The sequence below is a fragment of the Mustela erminea genome, chromosome 21, assembly GCF_009829155.1.
Source record: "Mustela erminea isolate mMusErm1 chromosome 21, mMusErm1.Pri, whole genome shotgun sequence".
Taxonomy (NCBI): Eukaryota; Metazoa; Chordata; class Mammalia; order Carnivora; family Mustelidae; genus Mustela; species Mustela erminea.
Window position 1 is genome coordinate 35,125,284 of NC_045634.1, and position 12,184 is coordinate 35,137,467.

The window sequence follows — 12,184 nt, forward strand, 5'->3', positions numbered from 1 at the left end:
CATCTATTTTCAACAGAGATATTGGCCTGTAGTTCCCTTTTTTTATAAGTGTCTTTAGCTGGTTTTGGTATCAGGGTAATGCTAGATATGCTCATAGAATGAATGCGGAAGTTTTCCTTCCTTCCTAGCCTTCAGAATAATTGGAGAAGAATAGGTATTAGCTCTTCTTTCCTTTTTGGTAGAATTCACCTGTGAAGCCATCTGACCCTGGGCTCTTGTTTCTTGGGAGTTTGCTTGTTACTGATTTAATTTATTTGCTGGTTATCAGTCTGTTTAAGTTTTCTGTTTCTTCCTGTTTCCGTCTTGGTAGTGTATATGCTGTTAGGAATTTATCTGTTTCTTCCAGTTTGTCCAATTTGTAGGAATATATTTTTTCATAATATTCTCTTCTAATTGTTTCTATTTCTGTGCTGTTGGTTGTTATTTCTCTTCTCTCATTTGTGAGCCTTATTTGAGCCTTTTCTTTTTTTTTTCTTAATAAGTCTGACTAGAGGATTATCAATTTTATTGATTTTTTTCCAAAGATCAAACTCTTCATTTCACTGATTTGTTCTACAGTTTTTTTGGTTTCTATGTCATTTATTTCTGCTCTAATCTTTCTTATTTGCCTTCTTCTGCTGCCTTTAGGCTTTTTTGTTGTTGTTCTTTTTCTAGCTCTCTTAAGTGAGGTGTAAGGTTGGGTTGTTTATTTGAGGTTCATCTTGCTTCTTGAGGAAGGCTTGTATTGCTATGCACTTTCCTCTTACAGCTGCTTTTGCTGCATCCCAGAGGTTTTGGATTGTTATGTTTTCATTTTCATTTATTCCCATGTACTTTTATCTTCCTTTTTTTTTATTGATGCTGACTACTTTAGATATTTCTTTTGGGGAGATTGATTCAAGTCCTAACAATTAATGGAAAGATTTCTTTTTTCTTTCTTTCTTTCTTTCTTTCTTTCTTCCATTCTTTTTTATGATTTTACTTATTTATTTGACAGAGAGAGAGAGAATGCTCTCAAGTGGGGAGAGCAGCAGGCAGAGGGGGAGGGAGAAGCAGAGAGCCTGATGTGGGACTCGATCCTAGGACCTGAGCCAAAGGTAGATACTTAACCAACTGAGTCACCCAGGATCCCCAAAGTTTTCTTTGCTATTAGAGTAAACATCACAAGAGATAAGTAACATTTCTGTAGAGCATCTTTGCTCAATACTCAAGATTTGTTTAACATGTTAATAAGTCAAAATTTATAATTTAAAAATGTCAGCCTAAGTCACAAATAATTTAGTTAGTAGTTTTTATTTAATTTAACACATATTTATGGCATAGCTCTTATGTGCCCAGCACTGTCCGGGTGCTGTGGAGGCCATTGCAATGAATGTCCCTTCTTTTGGAATGGCTTCCATGTGGTTGAGAAAATGATTGTGTAAGAACGCCTGTGAGGCTGAGGTGACATTGTTGCTCTAGAGACACATAAGACTGTAAATGGCACAAAGCGGGGAGACACTTTTCAAGGAGACCAGGAAGGTATTATAGAATAGTTGACCTAGGTAGGTCTTGAAGATTTCTAAGTTAGGGAAAACTAATGTTTCAAAATTTGAGCTCTTTGAGTTTTCTCTTTAGAGAACCAAATAATAACCCTGTATTGATTATGCAAAACTCTTTCTCACATATGACTCCATTAAAAAGTTTTTTTTAATATTTTATTTATTTGATAGGGAGATAGTGAGAGAGAGAGCACAAGTAGGGGGAGTGGGAGAGGGAGAAGCAGGCTTCCCACTGAGCAGAGAGCCTGATGCAGGCTCGATCCCAGGACCCTGGGATCATAACCTGAGCTAAAGGCAGACGTTTAACCAGTGGAGTCACCCAGGTGCCCCCCATTAAAAAGTTTTAGTTAATGGTCAGGTGTGATAGTCATGACAAACATTTACATAATTGGGCAAAAATAAGTCACATACCAAAATTGGAGAGGCATTAGTTATTTGTTACCAAAAAAGTTCTAGGTATATGTAAGACGCTCTGGCATCTTTTATTTGGTGTCTATTACTTGACTTGATGTTACTTTATAAAAGTAATATTAATTAAGGGATATAATATGTCTTTTGCATGTGAGAAGAAATCTGTATACACAAGATCAAGAAAGAAGCTTCAAAAGAATATATATATATATATATATATATATATATATATATATATAAAATTAATACTCTTGGAGTGGAATATTTGCACTATAAGCATCTGGTGAATAAAGTGGATTGAATCCCAGATGCTGATCTTTGAGGTCTGAATCTGGAAGAGGATGTACCCTCAGAATCTCAGTGATGAGTAAACACCTGCAAATAGTGCTTTCTATGTTTTTCCAGATCACTATAAATAGTCCTAGTGGCAAGCCTGGGTTAAAAAGCCCTCTAGCACATTCACATCGGAGAAAGAAAGTCATTAAAACCAGACACAGGAAATTGATGGCTGCGCTGGGGCAGAATAGGTAAAGGCATTGCATTTTATTGATACTATTGGAGAGTGTTTTTTATTTTTTGTTTTTAATTTCAAAGTCATATCAACATGTAGTTCAAAGCCATGGAGTTTGGATAGTTTCTAGTCTCACCTCAGAAAGGTGGGGAGAGATTGTCGATGCGTGTTGCACAAGATCCATTCATGGATAATTAGAAGCTGAGTGACTATAAACCTCTAGACCTTTGAATAAATACTCTCCCTTATCAACTCCAAAGACATTACGTTTAAGACACGCACCATGCATCAGCATCCTCTGAAAATAAGTCATCATGTGTTCCGAAGCCATCGGAAAATGATTAGCCATGTACTAGCTAAGTGGTATGAAATGCCGAAAGTAGAACAATCAATAAAAAATGAGAGGCAGTTAAGCCGGCTTTGCTGTGTAGTGAGCTCCTGTCTCTTCTCTGGCACTCAGTAGTCAGGACTTGTCTCCTAATTGCGTTCTCTAACGGCGGGGTGAGTTCACCCGTATTGTTTAGTTCATTATCACAGCGCTGAATACACATCAAAGTCATTGTTGCCTTTGAAAGTGATATTGATTCTTATGTTTTTCCGTCTTGTTGGTTTCTTTCTTCCTTTGTTTTGCTTTCAAGCGCTTTGTTAACAATGCACAGAACAGCAACAGCATGAGGGTTTTAATGGTTTCACCTTTCAGATCATTTGACTCACTGTTTTGCCCATAGGTAATAAATATTTTATGGTAATTGTCATATAAAAGTTTCTAATTGTCATATAGAAGAAGGGGTTACAGGAAAAGTATGAACCCACAACAGAGAGGTGGTGAACTTAGGTGACATTATTGGTCCTTTATACTCCGAAGTATTATGATTCCATATGTGGTCTTATAAGAATGTGTGTTCCTTGGTTGAGTATATGGAGGCATTTTTTTTTAATTCTCATCTGTGCTTTTTAATGTTTGCACCCTTAACAGTTCGAGTGTTTTGAGGTGACTGCCATTAATACATACATCTAAAAAGGAATAAAAAATGAAATATGGTCAATGCTAAATTGTCAAAGAGCATTCGGTCTGCAAATTAACCGCCAGTCCGACTCAGGAGGAGCCGGAAGCTCTATTCACGGATGAAGCAGCCGTGAGCAGTGTCTCCTCCAGGGGGACCGAGGGACTGTGTGACGTCAGGGGTCCCAGGGAAGGTTAGGAAAGCTGAGCATAACCAACCCTCTCTTCTCTGATGCCTTCACCATGATTGAGCCAGCATCAAAAATCAAGAATTTACCTAAATCAGTAGGACAAGGTGATTGGTAGTATTTTCCTTCTATTTGCCCAATTAATAAGAGGTTGGGCAAGAATTGGGGGAAAAAAAAAAAACTCAGATGAGCTAGAGGATGAAAATAAGAGCATGAGAGAACTGAGGAAGGGGGTATGACACGGGTGGTCTTCAGATTTGCTGCCTGAGCTCCAAGCAACCAGAGAGTAAGAGGGACCTGCTCTGTTGCAGGAAATTCATGCTTGGGGCTCAGAGAAAACATGGCTGTGCCAGCCACCAGTGTCTGCGAGAGCTTTCCCACGCAGAACCTTTCTGGACGACCCCGAGTAGTGTCCCTACACTGGCACAGGACAACCCTCGGCAACACACAGATACGTCATAAAGGACTCCGAGCAAGGATGTGTTCAGGGAGGCAAGGGAAACTTCTACGTCACACAGGTCCTCTTTGTACAACCCCATCCAGCTGGTAGAGTGGTTGTAACGGAAGCCAGAACTTGGTTCTTGTTGTTGGATTCCAGCCTTACAGACTCAGGACATAGAAAAACAGTTTCAGAAGCATATGATAAGGTGATCACTCAAGGCTTTCAAGAGTAGAAATATGTCCCATTTGGGCAAAATTCTGTGGGGTAAATGGAAAAGAGCTTCAGGTTCACTGAGGACAGAGTAGCAATCTATAATTTCTTTCTCTGAAGGAAGAACATTATTCCTATTTTTAAATGGAAAGCAGTGAGTTTCATAGTGAATGGGGTTTGGATGTTATGGGTATTAAAAAAGTGATGTAATGGTTTTATTTTTTAGTGTTGCTATTTGCAACGTCGGAAATTAGATTCTTTTTAATTATTTCAATATATGATAGACAACTTAGATTCAGATTAAAGAGTGAGTGGATAGGCCATTCTCTAAAATTCTTTGACAAGTAATAAGAGCAAAAAACCCAAAATCTGATGACTGTAGTTAGAACTGAATTTCAACAATATCCAAGAATAAATGTAATGGCCAGTTTCATACGAATGGTTTTCTAAGTGTCACCCAGCTGATGTAAAGAGCATGCCAGGAAAACCTACGGGAGCCCATGCACGCCCAAGAGAAGGAATGAGAGGAAGGTGTGTTTTTTTTTTTTTTTTGAATCCTGGGCATAATTTATTTTTTTTGCATAGGCATAAATTAGAATCTGGAGATAAAAAGTTCAGAACCGATAGTGCAGCATTTGTGACAGGAGAGCGCAAAATGAAACCTGGTTGTCAGGGCTGGGGCTGCTGCCAGAGGGCTGCAGGTGGCCTCGGGCCTCGTCTTACTCCCAGCTTCCTCCCAGCTTCCTCCCCCAGGAGCCCATCTAGGGCTTAGCCCTGCTCCCAGGGCGCCTGCCTCCACAGCAGCCCCTTGTGGCAGCTGGGTAAGGAGGAGCTGAGTCAGCCCGTGCCCCACACAGCGGGGCTAGGGATCAAGCCCAAAGCTTTTCAGTTAAGAATCAGACCTTGAAGAATATATACATAATACAGCAGAGCCCTCTCTTCCCCCAGCCCACCACCTCTGAAGACAAGGTGGTCTGAGAACGTGTCCCCAGGGCGTGTGAGGTCAAAGCCTATCAGCACCCCGTGGGTTTGTAAATGTAAGTCACCTAGGAGCAACTGAAATGAACACTTCCTTCTGCTGCAATTCCAGTCTGTTTCCTGAGCTTGGTACATTGCCTCATGCCTGTCCCAGCACACAGCAAGGAGAGGATATTTTCTCATTGCTGACAGTTGTGTGGGACTCTAGCTATCTGGAGGAAGGGGAGGTTGCATAAGTATCACTTTTCCATATGCACTTGACCTCGGATTTGCACATCTATTTTTCTCTGACGGGGTCTGGAGGGTAAAATAGTGGGCATCCTTTGTTGTAGACTAGGGGGTGATTCGCGAAAACCTGAACAGATGGTGTGCTCGACAGACTTTAAGAATTCAAGAAACTCATATTTGAGCCGATATGGAAGGTAGACTTTTTAACCAAAATGTTAAAAATTGAGTTTTATCTTGGGCCTTATCTTTTTTTTTTAAATTTTATTTATTTATTTGACCAATGGAGATCACAAGCAGGCAGAGAAGCAGGCAGAGAGAGGTGAGGAAGCAGGCTTCCTGCTGAGCAGAGAGCCCAATGCAGGGCTTGTTCCCAGGACCCTGGGATCATGACCTGAGCCGAAGGCAGAGGCTTTAACCTACTGAGCCACCCAGGCGCCCCTGGGCCTTATCTTTATAGAATGGGATATTTCTGAATATAGCTCTTTTCTGTAGAATCAGAAAATTAAATTTCTGTAGACTCAGGCATTGAACTCAGCATAAGCTCTCTGTTATATTATTCAAGGTTCACAATAAAAACACACCAAAAATCATTGATGAAACCCTCTTATCTAAGTGTGTCACTAAGATGCTTTGATGTGTCACTAAATCGTTTTCCTTGATTGGACTCTGTCTCAGGTTGAAGATGCCGTGATGTGTTCCAATTTGACACAGATCGTACTCATTTGCTCTTAGGAAATTTCTTAAAAACTTTCATGAGTTATAATGAAAATTAGTTATTTCTGAATATTTAGAAATGAAGTCTCTCATTTTGAAAGGCACAAATGAATTTAATTAATTGAACATATTAACAGTGATTAGAATGAAAAACTTTTACTGAAAAGTCAGGTGAAAGTAAATCCAAGCAGTTTTTAGACTAATGAATTTCAAGAATTAGAAATATCATTTAAAATAAAAAATATCAAATTAATACAGAAAAGCCTACTTGACACACTTACAGAAAAATTGCTATTGGCTTGTGGGGAGATAAATATCTACTTTCATTTATACCAAGGGGAGCATATTGATTGAGGTTGTTAAGGTCAAAACTTTTCTCAAGTGAAAATAAATCTTGAGTTTTTCATTGAGTCAAAATGCCAATAAGTATTTTGTTACGAAAATGCTAAGAATGCACTTTAGTCATATTTTAATATTTTCTTATAATGATTTTCATTATAAAATGTTGGTCTTACCTCTGTTAGTCTTACCATAGTTTTGAAAGCTGTCAGATCTGTGGAGATACTGAGGCAAGGAATTTACTGTGACTAATTTGGATGTACCTTTCTTCGCTTTTCTCCCCCTTTTTATGTGTCTCCTGTGAGAGAAGGTGACTTTGCTCATACCTCTGAGTTGACTGTTTATTTTTAGTCGAGAAGAAGCAACTGTTAATCTTGTAAAAAGGAAGAACAGATTCCCACAGGCAACATAATGGCCTCAGGAAGTCCAGATTGTTCACTCAGGTGCACAGGGGCCCTCCTGAGAGGTGTCCGTGGATTCCCAAGTTGGCCGAAAGAGCAGGGACAGGTCTGTGGTTTTGAATTTCACAGTCTATGAACCATGACTAAGCCTTGATTTTCATTCCCCAGGTGAGAAGAGATGCTACGGGCAAGTTGTCACGTGCTGCAACGGGGTCTATATTAATGCGTGTGTGCACCTGTGCGCAGGGTTAGCAAGGGGTACGGGTGCCTTAGAAATCTCTGCTTCTGATCAGAGGAAGTTATCATATGATCTCACTCAGATGTGGCATTGAAGACACAAAGCAGGGGAGCATAACGGAAGGGAGGAAACAATGAAACAAGATGAAACCAGAGAGGGAGACAAACCATAAGAGGCTCTTAACTCTAGGAAACAAACTGAGGGCTGCTGGGGGGGGGGCGGATTGGGGTAACTGGAGGATGGGATTAAGGAAGCACGTGATGTGATGAGCACTGGGTGTCACGCAAAACTGATGAATCACTGACCTCTACCTCTGAAACTACTAATATGCTCTACATTCGTTGAATTAAAACAAACAAACTGGGGAGCCTGGGTGGCTCAGTGGGTTGAAGCCTCTGCCTTTGCCTTGGGTCGTGGTCTCAGGGTCCTGGGATCGAGCCCCGCATCGGGCTCTCTGCTCAGCAGGGAGCCTGCTTCCTCCTCTCTCTCTGCCTGCCTCTCTGCCGACTTGTGATCTCTGTCTATCAAATACATAAATAAAATCTTAAAAAAAAAACCTAAAATTAAAAGGTAATTTTAATTACCTCTAAGGTAATTAAAAGAGGTAAAATTTTTTAAAAGGTAAAATTTTTTAAAAGGTAAAATTAAAAGCGGTCCCGTTTGTTTGCTTGATTGTTTCCTTGTTTCTTCTGGGCATGATTTTGGGGGAAGAACAGTCGGGTTCTCTGTTGTTAGGCCTACCTTGTTACTTCCGTCAGTCTTATCCACAAACACCGTTTTACCACCACTGAGATGAGTCTAATGTCAGAGACAGTCTGAAGCAACGCTCAGGTGTGTCTGCTTGCTCTGAAAATACCCAGATTCGAGCCTGTGGCCAAGTCTCCTCTGCAAGCTGAGCTATGCCCCTGGAGGTCATGCGCACGGTGCGGTGGGGGGCAGCAGCGGGAGGGGCTCTGCCAACTGTCGGAGCTGGTCTCGGGCACCCGCCCTCCTGACGGCTCCCCCTCCCCTTGGCCTCCTGTAATCCCCCCTCGTGGCTTCCTCTGAATCCTGTGCAGTGTAGAGGAGAACAGACTAACTCTGGTTTCAAATAACGTGGTGTGTTTTGCTGACATATCCCGAAAGTGGACGGTTCCTGGTGATCCTTCTGCTCAGAGGTAACCTTAAAGCCTGGGGTAGAAGGGAACGGCTGTCCCTGGCAGAACTCTGAGCTCTTGTTCTTATCGTGCGGCCTCAAGAAAGGCCACGGGGGCGCAGCCACATGGACACGTACACTACGTCCCCACCATGGCCCTTTGCTCGAAGTCCTGGAAGAGGCAGGATCACAAGGTTGTTTACAGGGAGATTCGGGGCAGAAGCATGTTGAATGGACAATCAGAATGAGCCCAGGAAGTAGGTTGAGGACGGGACCCAGTTTTCTTACAACTTTCCTGCCCCCTGGGAAACCCGTCAGGTCCCGGGCACATTTGGACAGCCGATGACCCTGCCAAAGGGAGAATATTTTGCCCCACATGAGTAATCATCGAAAGGGTGCCCCCCCAAAAGAATGCTTTTACAGGGGGCAGGACACCAGAGCCTGACCCGGTCAACCAGCTCTACCAGGGGAGCAAAGCAGCTTGTGACGGGGCTGGGGGCTTAGCCTGAGCTCGGGAGCCAAATTTCCGTGGCTGGTCCGGCTCCTGTCGCTGTGGAGTCTCATTCGCCAGGGGGACACCCCGATGTCTGAAGACCACGGTGGGGTCTCGTCCCGGGCCACCAGCATCTCTGGGCACACTGGTGACATCAGGTGCTTCTCTAACAGAAGTGGGGCTTGTCACACACCAGCATAAGCATAGAGTTTGGGGTTGGACTTGCTTTCTCTGTCTGCCACGCTTCTGCTGGCGTCGGTCGCTGTGCGTGTTCTGGATTTCACGATCACCCACGGTACCCTGAATGCTACGGAGCTTACTTTTCTGGACGGATGGCCTATGGAGCAGTGCTGTGGCTTAAGGAGAGTCAGGGACAGCGTCACCTTATTGGAGCGGACGCTGGTCTGCAGGACCTGGTGTCTGGGGCTCTTCCTGAGGTCGCCCCAACATAGGTCCTCACCAGATGGTACCACCAGAAATGACTCCTTTGGCTCAGCTCATGGATACGAGTGTGCACGTGTCTTCATGACAGAAGTTGTTGGTTTCCATTGGCCCAAGGTCACCTCTCCAGCCTTCCCGACAAGTCTTAATGCCCTTACAGAATTTTTCCTTTCTGTTCAATTTAGCTGGAGCCAGTTTGTTCTCTATGCGATGGCGACACTGACCCATCCAGAAGGGAATGCCTCCCTTTCAGTTTTCAGATGTCATTGGACTTCTGTGAGATCTAGCCTCTGGCTAGGGCACTTCGGAAACAAATTAGGGCCCCAAGCGCTGTGGCGGATGGAAGCCTGATTATTGCCTGAGTTTGTATTCTCTGACCGTGCTCCCTCGTAAGTGGAAAGAAGTCATTTAGCCACAGTTTCTGGATCTTCTCGTTCACAGCACTGAAACAGTGCACTGATGTCTTAGTGTGTTGTGAGAAGTAGGTAGTGGGGGGATTTCTACAGCTCTGGTGTTCTGTGACTCCGCCTGGAGCCCTGCCTGTGGTGGGTCCAGAGCCAGCAGCTTCTCTAGAAGTTTCCAGCTCAACATATTCCCTAAAGCATGTCTGTACCTGACACCATGTACTTTTTTTTTTTTTTATCACTCCCACTGTATTTCTTAAATGTGTTATGTGAGGTGTTGCTGTAGTCTTGTTAGAATGTCCTAACAGCAAAATGGACATGCAGTAAGAAAACCTTGGTTTGAGTCCCCACTTATTAAACGTGGTTCCTTACAAGTGACATTTAAGTGGTCACAGTGTTCAGAAACCCAAGCCCAGACTCAGGGTACATTTTTGAATGAGTCTTCAGGTTTGGGAGTTTTAAGTACGTTGACCAGTAACAGGTAATGTGAATTTTGCTGTTTCCCCTCAGCCGCTGCCCCCCCCCATTTGCTGGCGATCCCCACATTGTGCATTTCTCCAGGGTCTCCTGCTCTCTGGCAGGAAAACAAGGCTCGGTACACTCTGCAGACACCACGATCACCAGTGGGTTATTACTGATGAGGGCGGCAGGAGCTGTTCGTCACCGAGGTTTAATAGCGTTGCTCAACCCTGTCATCAATGAAGTTATAGTTCTCTCGCTGTAGTTGGTAAATTATTCATTTTGAAGTTTCTTAGGTTAAAAAAAAAATTCAATAGAGAACAGTTCTATGCTTAATGCGCAGGTAAAAAAAAGTACAATCAGACTGTCTGGCTCAATGAGACCCATCAATTTTGGCGCCCTGACTTTTCTAAGACAGTATCTAATTGCTTCTTGAATATGCACATTTATTTATTTATTTATTTCCTTGTTTATTTATTTATTTATTTTAAAGTGGCCGATTGGCTTTGTGGAATGTTTATTGTTCTGCTTATGAAAAACTGCCTTCTTGTGTCTGATTTGAATTTTTTGTTACCTTTTACTTATACCCTCCGGCTCTGTCATCTATCACTGTCTAATAGGGATTGTCTCAGATGAACTGCTGGCCAGAGCTGTCCGTTTTTCCCGAGTTCCTATGGTGTTCCCAGGCCGTGTTCCCCTTCCAAGCAGGGGATTACAGCCTTCGCTGGTTTCCTTGTGGAGAAGGTTTGCCTTAATTACATGCTGAGAGGTTTATCTAGCATATCAGCTCTCAGTTAGATGGTGTTCCAGAAACTGGAAACTACTCTTGCCTGTATTAATATTAATGTCCCCTCCTTCCGCTCTCTCCAAGTTCAGTCTGGTCCCTAGCTGTGCAGAATAAACTCCACGCTTCCTGTCCCCTCCTTGCGGCGAGGTGGTGATCTGGCCCCTGAGGCAAGGAGCTACATACTTGTCACTATCATATGGAAGCTTGAAAAGTCTCTTTCCAATATAGGTGATCTGCACACTCGGCCCCTTCTGCATTGCTTCTTGTTGGACTGCCTGGAAACGTGCATAGACAGCGAGGCAGCAACTCCAGTTTAAAGGCTGGCGAGAGAGAAGCCCTCCTTAGCTGAGAACGAGTCCCAGGGGTGGTGGGGTGTGGGCGGCCAGCCGGGGACCCTTAACGACTTAGTGCACTTTCCCAACATTTACGTGGACACGCAGAAAATTGATATTATACTTATGCCTTTTGTATTGTGGATTTTCCCTCATATGCAGCTGAACTCAGTCGTAGGTGGTTGTTAGGTCATTGTGTTTTCCTGCCTCAATGAAACAGGAACAAGTCTGGATGTTGCCTTGTCTAAATGCTACACCCAGTACTTCAAACCTTCCTGTAACAGCTGCTACAAATAGGCTTCAGGATCCGTTTGAACATCTTCTGTTGTGTGGATACTGCCCGGGTCAACTAATCAGTTTGAGTATCATTCTTTAAGATAGAAGAGAACTCAGGTAATCCATCTGATTCAAAGCACCCTTTCATGCATCGGGGCGGCTACTGTGTCTTCGTTAATGGGTCTTGGGGCTGAACGTTCAGAAAGCCTGGAACACTTTCTGCTTCCGCCAGCACCGTAGCTGCTGTCATTTGGACTTTGTCCAGTTGTGGCCGTCCCATTTTCCAATATCTGATGGTCACAATGACACCATTTTCCAGGTCAACTTGATGGGAGCCAAGAGGGAAGAATATCCCCCCTTTTCTTTGATTATCCCACTGACATCTTGTTAGGTTGTAAAACCCTTCTGCCTTCCTAGGGCAGGTGATTATGACGAAAGTAAACAAAATGATTATATACATACAAGGTTGTCTTCTCTTTACAAACAACTGCGCTGTGCTTTGCACACAGCCTGGCTCGAGTGGGGTGGGGGCTGTTGGGTTACCTCGCCTGGATCTGGAAACCAAAGCCTGGATGTGAGTTACTCCTCTGTCGTGTTGTTTCCATCTCAGACTCTTACTTTTTGTCCAAGGTTAGTTTACTTACTGAGTCACCAACACCAGTCATGTTGATTTC